Source organism: Onthophagus taurus, chromosome 5 (assembly GCF_036711975.1).
Source record: "Onthophagus taurus isolate NC chromosome 5, IU_Otau_3.0, whole genome shotgun sequence".
Lineage (NCBI taxonomy): Eukaryota > Metazoa > Arthropoda > Insecta > Coleoptera > Scarabaeidae > Onthophagus > Onthophagus taurus.
The window spans coordinates 1,400,622-1,414,717 of NC_091970.1; the positions used below are offsets into that span (position 1 = coordinate 1,400,622).

At 29.9% G+C, this 14,096-nt stretch overlaps 1 protein-coding gene across 2 annotated transcripts in view; it reads right to left on the reverse strand.

Moving 5' to 3' along the window:
- Positions 1–14,096, reverse strand: part of LOC111413529 (probable serine/threonine-protein kinase DDB_G0282963) — a 155,453-nt gene that overhangs the window by 133,234 nt on the left and 8,123 nt on the right. Inside the window, exon 2 of one of the 2 annotated variants that reach the window (XM_071196088.1) lies at positions 13,618–13,693. The gene's annotated coding sequence lies outside the window, so the exon portion shown is untranslated. Of the gene's footprint in view, positions 1–4,840; positions 5,114–13,617; positions 13,694–14,096 lie in introns of those variants that run through there. The other variant, XM_023044534.2, reaches the window with a different exon arrangement.

Here is a 14,096-nt window from a genome sequence, read left to right on the forward strand (position 1 = left end):
TAAGGCAGAAACTATAACAAATCTGTGAATAAGGCGAATAAGTCTGCTGTATGAAAGACCAATAAAAAAAATCAGCCCGATTGTTTCTAGACGTTCCTCCATATCAGGGCTTGTTAGATTGATAGCTGAGCAGCAAGTAATTGAGAGTCGCTATGGCAACTATAACCACATACTGGGTTAGAGCTTACAAATCGCTTTTTAAGACTTATAAGATTGTTGTATAAGATTATTCAGTTACTACAAAACTCTTCATTGCTCCCAATGCATATCCTCAGAATAGCTTCTAATAGATACTAATTGTTGTCATTTTATCGAAATCGTTCCTAATACTTTAGCTAGATCCAAACTAGCATAGATATCTCAATCCATCACACAGAGAGGCTAAAAATTATTTCCAATGTGTCTTAGTTGCTTCGAATAGCCAACCATGCTTTCTTGTTGCTTATCTTATAATAGCTTCAAGAATATTATAATTTTCTCAATAATAATCACATCCTGCCGAAGCATATTTTTTTCCCAAGCCTTTACAAAACTAAATATATCTCGAACAGCAGAAAGGTTTGTTTGTGCAGGCGCCGGTACCACCAAGAATCTACGGACTACCGAAGATTCACAAACCAGACGTCCCCCTCCGCCCTATCGTCAGCGCCATCAACTCCCCAACATACCAGCTGGCGAAACATCTTGCAAAGATTCTGTCCCCCTTTCCAGGTAACACGGAATCGTATGTCAGGGATTCTACACATTTTGTGGAATCGGTAAAAGGTTTCGATGTGGAATCCCTTTTTACTAGGGTACCAGTTAAGGATGCTGTAGAGGGTCTTCGCCGAAAACTCATTCCGGAGGGTTTACCATGATACGTGCCAGATCTGGTGGAGTATTGCTTATCGTCGACGTATTTCAGCTGGAAAGGATAATTTTACGAGCAGTTCGAAGGGGCAGCCATTTATAGCTAATTTCTACATGGAATTATTCGAAGAGGACGCTTTGAAGAAGAGCCAGTGGAAACCAAAACTATAGCTCCGATATGTGGATGACACGTTTGTGATATGGCAACATGGTCAAAAACGGCTCTAAGAGTTCTTGGATCACTTGAACTCTCAACATCCTATGATTAAGTTCACCATGGAAACAGAAACTGCCAAAAAACTGCCTTTCCTAGATGTGTTGGTCACCAGGACGACAAATGGAGATATAGAACTTGGTGTATACCGAAAGAAGACCCATACCAACAGGTATTTACAGGCATGTTCACATCATCATCCGCAACAGAAGAGGTCCGTGATCCGTACATTATTTCAGCGAGACTATGTGAAGGAGAGAACTTGAAGAAGGAGCAACACTTTCTACGAGGCGTGCTAAAGAAGAATGGATACACTTCGAGGGACATCAACCAGGCCATCAAGCAGCGAAAGCAGAAAGAGGACACGGTAAGTACAAAACCACTTGGATTTATCTGTCTTCCCTATGTTTCAGGTGTAACGGAACGAATTGCTAGGCACCTCAAGAAGAACGACATCGTAGTGCGGTACGGCACTCCCGATAGCCAAGGACAAACTAACTCCATTAAAAGGAGCGGGAGTCTATCGACTATCGTGTAGTTGTGGGAAGGTTTATGTTGGCCAAACTGGACGCAATGTCGAGTGCCGCATCAAGGAGCATGAGAGGGAGATCCAGCAGTCGGCGGTTGCGGAACATTGCCATGCAGAGGGGCACCGAATAAACAAAGGTGCTGGCTAGGGACAACAGATACTACCAAAGACTGACAAGAGAAGCCATAGAGATTCACCGACATAAAAATAACGTCAACAGAGAGGATGGCTGGGCAATTAGTTATTAATTAGTTTTTCCGACTTATATATAGTTACCGATTTTTTGATCTCGTCACTTCGAACCAGTTTCTGAAGAAGGTTGCAACATGGCATCCGAAATGTCAAACCTTTTATTAAAAGACGCACGGCAAAACCCGAAAGTTTCTAGTGTTAGTTCTAGTTTTAGTTCTAATCTTAGTTTAATTCACACCGGCCTGGGATTCACACCGGGATTATGTGTTTTCCACACTGTTATATCGCATGGAATCTTGGACCTGACAAAAGCCATAACTAAAAAACTGGAAGCCTTTGAAATGTGGCTATACAAACGAATGCTCAAAATACCACGGACAGCTCACATAATTGCCAACGTTCAAATCGGATAGGCACCTCAAGAAGAAACATGCTGAGATTGCAGCCACTTTATTAGTATAGCTCCGGAAGTCAAGCTATGCAAAGCTATACTAATAACATAGTTCCCATTCTTAGCTAAATAGAAAAATGTGAATGTGTCTGATCGGATAAGCGCAAAATGGCTTGCAAATAGCTGACTCTATCAGCTTGGACTGGATCAGCTTCTGGGTCTACATATTGACCCAACGTTGTCTGTGAAGTAAATTACATATAGCAGTGTGGAGATTAGTTTTTCGTCTTGGAAGAATGTTTTTTTTTGGGCACATGCTCGACCATTTGCGGATTAGAAGTATAGTATTATAACTAAGCAATACAAGCATACTTCAATTTCGATAATGTATAGGGAAACCTTATTGATATGTGTCAAAATGGTATTAACTGATTATAAACATCTCGAGGTTATTTGACCAAGATAAAACGAGTTGATAATGTTAAAGGTGACGTTTTCCAGAAAATTCAAAGACTTTTGAATATAGGAAAACATGATTGGTGTGAATCAAAACCTTATCAAGATACTTAACGAGAAGAAAAAAATTGATTTGCAGAAATTTAAAAGTGTTCAGAATAAAATTGTGAATATTAAAAGTGTTTAAAACACCCCAAGAAGATATTTCTTACACCGATGATTAAAAGAATATTTAATTCAAGACATAAATAAAGAAAATTTAAAAGGAAACGAAACACAATTTTTTCATTCACCTAAATCATAATAGTTTTAAATTCTCTACATCCTCTACTCCACTAATAGCGCATTTTAAGAGGCTCTTTACAACCACTACCTTTCATCCTCATAAACGCCTTCTCTTTTAATCCTTCCGACCTCGGGGGTTCCTTTTTGGCGCCCCACGCGGAACCTTTGTTAATCTCCATTAGCACAAACCACCGGTGGCGGAGACGGCGAGGGCGCGCCTAAATCAATTAGGTTGGCGCCGCGACGCCCCTCTAAAAGTAACACGCGATGCAGACGACAAAAAAGGAAAAATTAAAATAAAATTCATTAAAAAATACCTTAATCAAAGAAATTAAACTAGTGAAAATTATTTTTTAAATGAGTGATGGATGTGTAGCTTCGATGTTGACGTGGTTTAAATTTATCATCGAATGAGGGGGTGTGGTTGAAATTAGTTTCGACGAAGGGGTTTTCGACGGTCGAAAACCGCTGATTAATGGAAAGCCAGATTGGTACAATTTGCTAAAAGCTCCGCGATTCAAACGTGAGGAAGGGGGGATGTTTAGGGTGAAGGTGATCTCCTTTTAATTCTTTTTATGAAAAAATCTAATCGATTTTGATGAATACACCATCTTGTCAATTCCAAAACATGGTTTTGAAATATAACACTCAATTAAAAAGATATTTAGTGTATTTTCCATTAAATTAATTTGATCCCCTCGTAAATGTAGCAGCCCCATTTTCCACGTCATGTTCTACATCACCCTGTCATAATTTAATATCGCATCCGGTTCAAAACGTGCAAACTGCGCGGTAGGTAGACATAGCAAAACCAAAATTGCCCCGAAAACGCGATTCGGGTTCTCGATGCCCCCCAATGGGGTGCTCTAAAACGAGGGTGGGATGTCTGCGCTTGGGTTGTGGTCATTTTTCATCGTCACCCTCGAAATGGGGGAAGGGTATCGCGAAGAGATCGTAAACAGCCCCCGAATACAATAGTTGATGGAAAAAATTTCCTATAAATCACATTATTTTTTTTTTAATTTCACTTCAAACACGGGGAGTACAAAAAATGTTTTTTGCGCCTTGTTTCCGGTTAAACCCACCCTTTTCCTCAACTTTCCAAACTCAATTCTCACGGAATTTGGGGAACAACAAAAAAAAACGTTTCCTCCCGTTTTACTAGAGGGTTAACAAACTTTGACAATTTAATTTCAAACCCCATGGACGCTTTTTAATTAATCAAGTAGCAATTATCCAAGCACAACCTCTCCCAATAAAATTTTTAATTACTTCCACCTCTATTTAAACACTTCTTTATTCCAATCCTTTTAAATCATATAACATTAATGTGTTGGGGGGTGGAACCCCCTTTCATGATAATTAATTAACGTGAATCCAGCAACCACCGGAAAGAAAATTTACATCAGAATGTGTTTCCATGAGAATTATAAATGAAAGGGAGGAATTATTAATGTGCGAATGTTGAACTAAGCTCAACTTTAAGTTTGTGTAGCTAAAATGTCACTCAAATCCAACATCCTAACTTGGAATAATTAGAGATTGTTGTTTTAGCATGGAGAAAACATAATTTTAATCACAATTTCAATTAAAATTAAAGTAATAACCTAAAAAAATTAATAATGTCATAATTAGCACATTTGATAATTGGGTAATTTGATCAAAATGAGGAATTCTTTCAATTGGGCCAAAATTGAAAGTAAAAAAAAACTTTTTAAAGGTTAAGCGAAGGGTATAAACGAATAAAGAGAGCTTTTCTTCCACAACCCTTCCCAACTTTGCCGATAAAACTTTTCAAACTACATCACAAGTACTTTTCTTCTAACAATAACTTCCAAGAACTTATTTGTCAACTCAAACAAAAAAAGAAAAACAATTATAACACAATATTCATTTAAATATGATTAAAAAAAGAATAACTTACCTTAACCTCACCACGGTAAAAGATAACCTTCAAATTTTTAACCCAAATGAAAATCGATCTCTTCAAAATTCAAATCTTCAATAATCACAACTCACTATCTAATATCTATACACGTTTTATTATCAATTTGAGTCAGTTTAATCGTGGAAAATAAATATTCGTCTTATTCTTTCCAACGTTTTTTACACACTGTCAAAATAAAAATTAATCTCGTACTCGTCTTTTGTTCGGCGGGAAATTTGAATTGTTGAAACGGCGGAGACCGAACTCGACGACGGTTTCGCGCGGACTGAGCGCGTCGTGACGCATCGACGACGCGCGACGCCTATTAAAACGTCGCAGCGTCGTCCTTGTCGGAGTTCTCGTACAAAAAGCTTCGAAATTTAATTTTTTTTTAGGTTTGTTTGTAACTAACTTCATATTGTTTTTGATTTTTTTATATCATATTGTTAAATGATGGTGTAAAATTGAAAGGGATTAATTAATTTTGAATTAATTAAACAATTTTAAATCGATTTGAATCGATTAAATCAAGGTTTTTTGCAATTTTTTTAAAAATAAATTAAAAAATGTCAAAATGACCACCATCTATTGGCAGTAATTGTAATTAAAAAAATGGTGGCAATTTTAAAATAACATTGTTATTAAATTTTTTTTTAAACAAACCTATCAGCAATAAACTTTTACCCTTGTATGTATGTAGGTTCGTGTGGGGGTGAATTCCTTCACAGCACTTAGGCCCCAGCGGTCCCTTTGTATATCCCCACAATTTACAGTTCATTCAGGGGTCAAAAAACCAGCCCAAATTCTAATGCACGTTAATATAGAACGGAAGGGAATGTTCTTTATGTCCAAAATTTGGGGCCATGGGATAAACAGTATCTTTTAAGCCAACACAGCACATTTGATTACTGCAGATGTGAAGAGTAAAAATTTGAAAAATCATATCTCAAGAACGATTTGAGATATCACCATGAAATAAGGACCATATTAAAGCAAATTTGATGGAGATTTATACCATAGATAATTTCTTGTTTTCCATAATCATCGTTGCTACGATTTTTTAAACCCAACCCTGCAAGTTGTATTGTTACATATTTAAAAATAGAATATCTCAAGAACGGATTGAGATATCATCATGAAATAAGGACCATATTAAAGCAAATTTAATGCAGATTTACTGTGAAATAGATAATTTCTTGATTTCCATAATCATCGTTGCTACGAGTTTTTAAATCCAACTCTGCACGTTTAAAATACCATATCTCAAGAATGAATTGAGATATAAAGACGTAATAAACAACATTTTAAAGCAAAATTAATCTAGTTTGAGTGTGCCTTAAATAATTTCTTCTGTTTCATAAACAACGTTTTTAGAGTTTTTTAAAACACTGCACATTTGATTACTGTAGATGTAAAGATTAAAAATTTAAAATGTCATATCTCAAAAATTAATTGAGATATAATGATGTAATAAACAGCATTTTAAAGCAAATTTAATCAACTTTGAGTGTGCCTTAAATAATTTCTTATTTTTCATAAACAACGTTGTTAGAATTTTTTAAGCACAACACTGCACATTTGATTACTAAAGATGTGAAGGTTCAAAATTTAAAATGTCATATCTCAGGAATGAATTGAGATATAATGATGTAATAAACAACATTTTAAAGCAAAATTCATCTAGTTTGAGTGAGCCTTAAATAATTTCTTCTTTTTCATAAACAACGTTTTTAGAGTTTTTTAAAACACTGCACATTTGATTACTGCAGATGTAAAGATTAAAAATTTAAAATGTCATATCTCAAAAATTAATTGAGATATAATGATGTAATAAACAACATTTTAAAGCAAATTTAATCAACTTTGAGTGCGCCTTAAATAATTTCTTATTTTTCATAAACAACGTTGTTAGAATTTTTTAAGCACAACACTGCACATTTGATTACTAAAGATGTGAAGGTTCAAAATTTAAAATGTCATATCTCAGGAATGAATTGAGATATAATGATGTAATAAACGACATTTTAAAGCAAATTTAATCAACTTTGAGTGTGCCTTAAATAATTTCTTATTTTTCATAGCAACGTTGTTAGAACTTTTTAAGCACAACACTGCACATTTGATTACTAAAGATGTAAAGATTCAAAATTTAAAATGTCATATCTCAGGAATGAATTGAGATATAATGATGTAATAAACAACATTTTAAAGCAAAATTCATCTAGTTTGAGTGTGCCTTAAATAATTTCTTCTTTTTCATAAACAACGTTTTTAGAGTTTTTTAAAACACTGCACATTTGATTACTAAAGATGTAAAGATTAAAAATTTAAAATGTCATATCTCAAAAATTAATTGAGATTTAATGATGTAATAAACAACATTTTAAAGCAAATTTAATCAACTTTGAGTGTGCCTTAAATAATTTCTTATTTTTCATAAACAACGTTGTTAGAATTTTTTAAGCACAACACTGCACATTTGATTACTAAAGATGTGAAGATTAAAAATTTAAAATGTCATATCTCAAAAATTAATTGAGATATAATGATGTAATAAACAACATTTTAAAGCAAATTTAATCAACTTTGAGTGTGCCTTAAATAATTTCTTATTTTTCATAAACAACGTTGTTAGAATTTTTTAAGCACAACACTGCACATTTGATTACTAAACATGTGAAGATTCAAAATTTAAAATGTCATATCTCAGGAATGAATTGAGATATAATGATGTAATAAACAACATTTTAAAGCAAAATTCATCTAGTTTGAGTGTGCCTTAAATAATTTCTTCTTTTTCATAAACAACGTTTTTAGAGTTTTTTAAAACACTGCACATTTGATTACTGCAGATGTAAAGATTAAAAATTTAAAATGTCATATCTCAAAAATTAATTGAGATATAATGATGTAATAAACAACATTTTAAAGCAAAATTCATCTAGTTTGAGTGTGCCTTAAATAATTTCTTCTTTTTCATAAACAACGTTTTTAGAGTTTTTTAAAACACTGCACATTTGATTACTGCAGATGTAAAGATTAAAAATTTAAAATGTCATATCTCAAAAATGAATTGAGATATAATGATGTAATAAACAACATTTTAAAGCAAATTTAATCAACTTTGAGTGTGCCTTAAATAATTTCTTATTTTTCATAAACAACGTTTTTAGAATTTTTTAAGCACAACACTGCACATTTGATTACTAAAGATGTGAAGATTCAAAATTTAAAATGTCATATCTCAGGAATGAATTGAGATATAATGATGTAATAAACAACATTTTAAAGCAAAATTCATCTAGTTTGAGTGTGCCTTAAATAATTTCTTCTTTTTCATAAACAACGTTTTTAGAGTTTTTTAAAACACTGCACATTTGATTACTGCAGATGTAAAGATTAAAAATTTAAAATGTCATATCTCAAAAATTAATTGAGATATAATGATGTAATAAACAACATTTTAAAGCAAATTTAATCAACTTTGAGTGTGCCTGAAATAATTTCTTATTTTTCATAAACAACGTTGTTAGAATTTTTTAAGCACAACACTGCACATTTGATTACTAAAGATGTGAAGATTCAAAATTTAAAATGTCATATCTCAGGAATGAATTGAGATATAATGATGTAATAAACAACATTTTAAAGCAAATTTAATCTAGTTTGAGTGTGCCTTAAATAATTTCTTCTTTTTCATAAACAACGTTTTTAGAGTTTTTTAAAACACTGCACATTTGATTACTGCAGATGTAAAGATTAAAAATTTAAAATGTCATATCTCAAAAATTAATTGAGATATAATGATGTAATAAACAACATTTTAAAGCAAAATTCATCTAGTTTGAGTGTGCCTTAAATAATTTCTTATTTTTCATAAACAACGTTGTTAGAATTTTTTAAGCACAACACTGCACATTTGATTACTAAAGATGTGAAGATTCAAAATTTAAAATGTCATATCTCAGGAATGAATTGAGATATAATGATGTAATAAACAACATTTTAAAGCAAATTTAATCTAGTTTGAGTGTGCCTTAAATAATTTCTTCTTTTTCATAAACAACGTTTTTAGAGTTTTTTAAAACACTGCACATTTGATTACTGCAGATGTAAAGATTAAAAATTTAAAATGTCATATCTCAAAAATTAATTGAGATATAATGATGTAATAAACAACATTTTAAAGCAAATTTAATCAACTTTGAGTGTGCCTGAAATAATTTCTTATTTTTCATAAACAACGTTGTTAGAATTTTTTAAGCACAACACTGCACATTTGATTACTAAAGATGTGAAGATTCAAAATTTAAAATGTCATATCTCAGGAATGAATTGAGATATAATGATGTAATAAACAACATTTTAAAGCAAATTTAATCAACTTTGAGTGTGCCTTAAATAATTTCTTCTTTTTCATAAACAACGTTTTTAGAGTTTTTTAAAACACTGCACATTTGATTACTGCAGATGTAAAGATTCAAAATTTAAAATGTCATATCTCAAAAATTAATTGAGATATAATGATGTAATAAACAACATTTTAAAGCAAATTTAATCAACTTTGAGTGTGCCTTAAATAATTTCTTAATTTTCATAAACAACGTTGTTAGAATTTTTTAAGCACAACACTGCACATTTGATTACTAAAGATGTGAAGATTAAAAATTTAAAATGTCATATCTCAAAAATTAATTGAGATATAATGATGTAATAAACAGCATTTTAAAGCAAATTTAATCAACTTTGAGTGTGCCTTAAATAATTTCTTATTTTTCATAAACAACGTTGTTAGAATTTTTTAAGCACAACACTGCACATTTGATTACTAAAGATGTGAAGATTCAAAATTTAAAATGTCATATCTCAGGAATGAATTGAGATATAATGATATAATAAACAACATTTTAAAGCAAAATTAATCTAGTTTGAGTGTGCCTTAAATAATTTCTTCTTTTTCATAAACAACGTTGTTAGAATTTTTTAAGCACAACACTGCACATTTGATTACTAAAGATGTGAAGGTTCAAAATTTAAAATGTCACATCTCAGGAATGAATTGAGATATAATGATGTAATAAGCAACATTTTAAAGCAAAATTCATCTAGTTTGAGTGAGCCTTAAATAATTTCTTCTTTTTCATAAACAACGTTTTTAGAGTTTTTTAAAACACTGCACATTTGATTACTGCAGATGTAAAGATTAAAAATTTAAAATGTCATATCTCAAAAATTAATTGAGATATAATGATGTAATAAACAACATTTTAAAGCAAATTTAATCTAGTTTGAGTGTGCCTTAAATAATTTCTTATTTTTCATAAACAACGTTGTTAGAATTTTTTAAGCACAACACTGCACATTTGATTACTAAAGATGTGAAGATTCAAAATTTAAAATGTCATATCTCAAAAATTAATTGAGATATAATGATGTAATAAACAACATTTTAAAGCAAATTTAATCAACTTTGAGTGTGCCTTAAATAATTTCTTAATTTTCATAAACAACGTTGTTAGAATTTTTTAAGCACAACACTGCACATTTGATTACTAAGGATGTGAAGATTCAAAATTTAAAATGTCATATCTCAGGAATGAATTGAGATATAATGATGTAATAAACAACATTTTAAAGCAAATTTAATCAACTTTGAGTGTGCCTTAAATAATTTCTTATTTTTCATAGCAACGTTGTTAGAACTTTTTAAGCACAACACTGCACATTTGATTACTAAAGATGTAAAGATTCAAAATTTAAAATGTCATATCTCAGGAATGAATTGAGATATAATGATGTAATAAACAACATTTTAAAGCAAAATTCATCTAGTTTGAGTGTGCCTTAAATAATTTCTTCTTTTTCATAAACAACGTTTTTAGAGTTTTTTAAAACACTGCACATTTGATTACTAAAGATGTAAAGATTAAAAATTTAAAATGTCATATCTCAGGAATGAATTGAGATATAATGATGTAATAAACAACATTTTAAAGCAAATTTAATCAACTTTGAGTGTGCCTTAAATAATTTCTTATTTTTCATAGCAACGTTGTTAGAACTTTTTAAGCACAACACTGCACATTTGATTACTAAAGATGTAAAGATTCAAAATTTAAAATGTCATATCTCAGGAATGAATTGAGATATAATGATGTAATAAACAACATTTTAAAGCAAAATTCATCTAGTTTGAGTGTGCCTTAAATAATTTCTTCTTTTTCATAAACAACGTTTTTAGAGTTTTTTAAAACACTGCACATTTGATTACTAAAGATGTAAAGATTAAAAATTTAAAATGTCATATCTCAGGAATGAATTGAGATATAATGATGTAATAAACAACATTTTAAAGCAAATTTAATCAACTTTGAGTGTGCCTTAAATAATTTCTTATTTTTTATAAACAACGTTGTTAGAATTTTTTAAGCACAACACTGCACATTTGATTACTAAAGATTTGAAGATTCAAAATTTAAAATGTCATATCTCAGGAATGAATTGAGATATAATGATGTAATAAACAACATTTTAAAGCAAATTTAATCTAGTTTGAGTGTGCCTTAAATAATTTCTTCTTTTTCATAAACAACGTTTTTAGAGTTTTTTAAAACACTGCACATTTGATTACTGCAGATGTAAAGATTAAAAATTTAAAATGTCATATCTCAAAAATTAATTGAGATATAATGATGTAATAAACAACATTTTAAAGCAAATTTAATCTAGTTTGAGTGTGCCTTAAATAATTTCTTATTTTTCATAAACAACGTTGTTAGAATTTTTTAAGCACAACACTGCACATTTGATTACTAAAGATGTGAAGATTCAAAATTTAAAATGTCATATCTCAAAAATTAATTGAGATATAATGATGTAATAAACAACATTTTAAAGCAAATTTAATCAACTTTGAGTGTGCCTTAAATAATTTCTTATTTTTCATAAACAACGTTTTTAGAATTTTTTAAGCACAACACTGCACATTTGATTACTAAAGATGTGAAGATTCAAAATTTAAAATGTCATATCTCAGGAATGAATTGAGATATAATGATGTAATAAACAACATTTTAAAGCAAATTTAATCTAGTTTGAGTGTGCCTTAAATAATTTCTTCTTTTTCATAAACAACGTTGTTAGAATTTTTTAAGCACAACACTGCACATTTGATTACTAAAGATGTGAAGATTCAAAATTTAAAATGTCATATCTCAAAAATTAATTGAGATATAATGATGTAATAAACAACATTTTAAAGCAAATTTAATCAACTTTGAGTGTGCCTTAAATAATTTCTTATTTTTCATAAACAACGTTTTTAGAATTTTTTAAGCACAACACTGCACATTTGATTACTAAAGATGTGAAGATTCAAAATTTAAAATGTCATATCTCAGGAATGAATTGAGATATAATGATGTAATAAACAACATTTTAAAGCAAATTTAATCTAGTTTGAGTGTGCCTTAAATAATTTCTTCTTTTTCATAAACAACGTTGTTAGAATTTTTTAAGCACAACACTGCACATTTGATTACTAAAGATGTGAAGATTCAAAATTTAAAATGTCATATCTCAGGAATGAATTGAGATATAATGATGTAATAAACAACATTTTAAAGCAAATTTAATCAACTTTGAGTGTGCCTTAAATAATTTCTTCTTTTTCATAAACAACGTTGTTAGAATTTTTTAAGCACAACACTGCACATTTGATTACTAAAGATGTAAAAATTTAAAATGTCATATCTCAAAAATTAATTGAGATATAATGATGTAATAAACAACATTTTAAAGCAAATTTAATCAACTTTGAGTGTGCCTTAAATAATTTCTTCTTTTTCATAAACAACGTTTTTAGAGTTTTTTAAAACACTGCACATTTGATTACTGCAGATGTAAAGATTAAAAATTTAAAATGTCATATCTCAAAAATTAATTGAGATATAATGATGTAATAAACAACATTTTAAAGCAAATTTAATCAACTTTGAGTGTGTCTTAAATAATTTCTTATTTTTCATAAACAACGTTGTTAGAACTTTTTAAGCACAACACTGCACATTTGATTACTAAAGATGTGAAGATTCAAAATTTAAAATGTCATATCTCAAAAATTAATTGAGATATAATGATGTAATAAACAGCATTTTAAAGCAAATTTAATCAACTTTGAGTGTGCCTTAAATAATTTCTTATTTTTCATAAACAACGTTGTTAGAATTTTTTAAGCACAACACTGCACATTTGATTACTAAAGATGTGAAGATTCAAAATTTAAAATGTCATATCTCAGGAATGAATTGAGATATAATGATGTAATAAACAACATTTTAAAGCAAAATTCATCTAGTTTGAGTGTGCCTTAAATAATTTCTTATTTTTCATAAACAACGTTGTTAGAATTTTTTAAGCACAACACTGCACATTTGATTACTAAAGATGTAAAAATGTAAAATGTCATATCTCAAGAATTAATAGAGATATAATGATGTAATAAACAGCATTTTAAAGCAAAATTAATCTAGTTTGAGTGTGCCTTAAATAATTTCTTACTTTTCATAAACAGCGTTTTCAGAACTTTTTAAGCACAACACTGCACATTTGATTATTGAAGATAATATAGTGATATAATCTTCATAGTGCAAATTTCTCGTCGTATATTTTGGTTACAAATGACTTCAATACTTATTTTAGTCATGTTGTGGTCCATTTTTATATTGTTCATGCACATAGAGTTTAAAAAATAATCCAAAATTAATGCAACATACCTTTGTCTTCACTTTAAATAGTTGAAATCTTCTTCAATCCTTTGAAAGGTGATGCATATTTCGAAATTCTGCGTTTCTAAAAATTAAGAAAAAATAAATAGTCAGTTATAATAAAAATGCAACTAAACTCGACCAGTTCAAAACGTCGAATTAATATTTTTAACCAATAAAATAACATCATTTACGATCCCTTTAGATTCAACGATGGTTTATTAAGTGATATAAGAGGTTTTCGGACACGATTTAGTGTCGAACGTGACTTTAATATCGAACGTGTACGAAGGGAGTTATGATGAATACCCTACGCGTGGGGTTAACTTATAGGGTTGATTTTCGGTATTGAAATGGAAATGTAGGTCTTAAATTTGCCACTATTCACTAGTTGATCTTACAAAACGATTTTTTTAAATAAATCAATTCAAAAAGAGCCATCTATTGCGTGAAAACGAATTTTCGATTACAGTTTCCTACAATTTTTA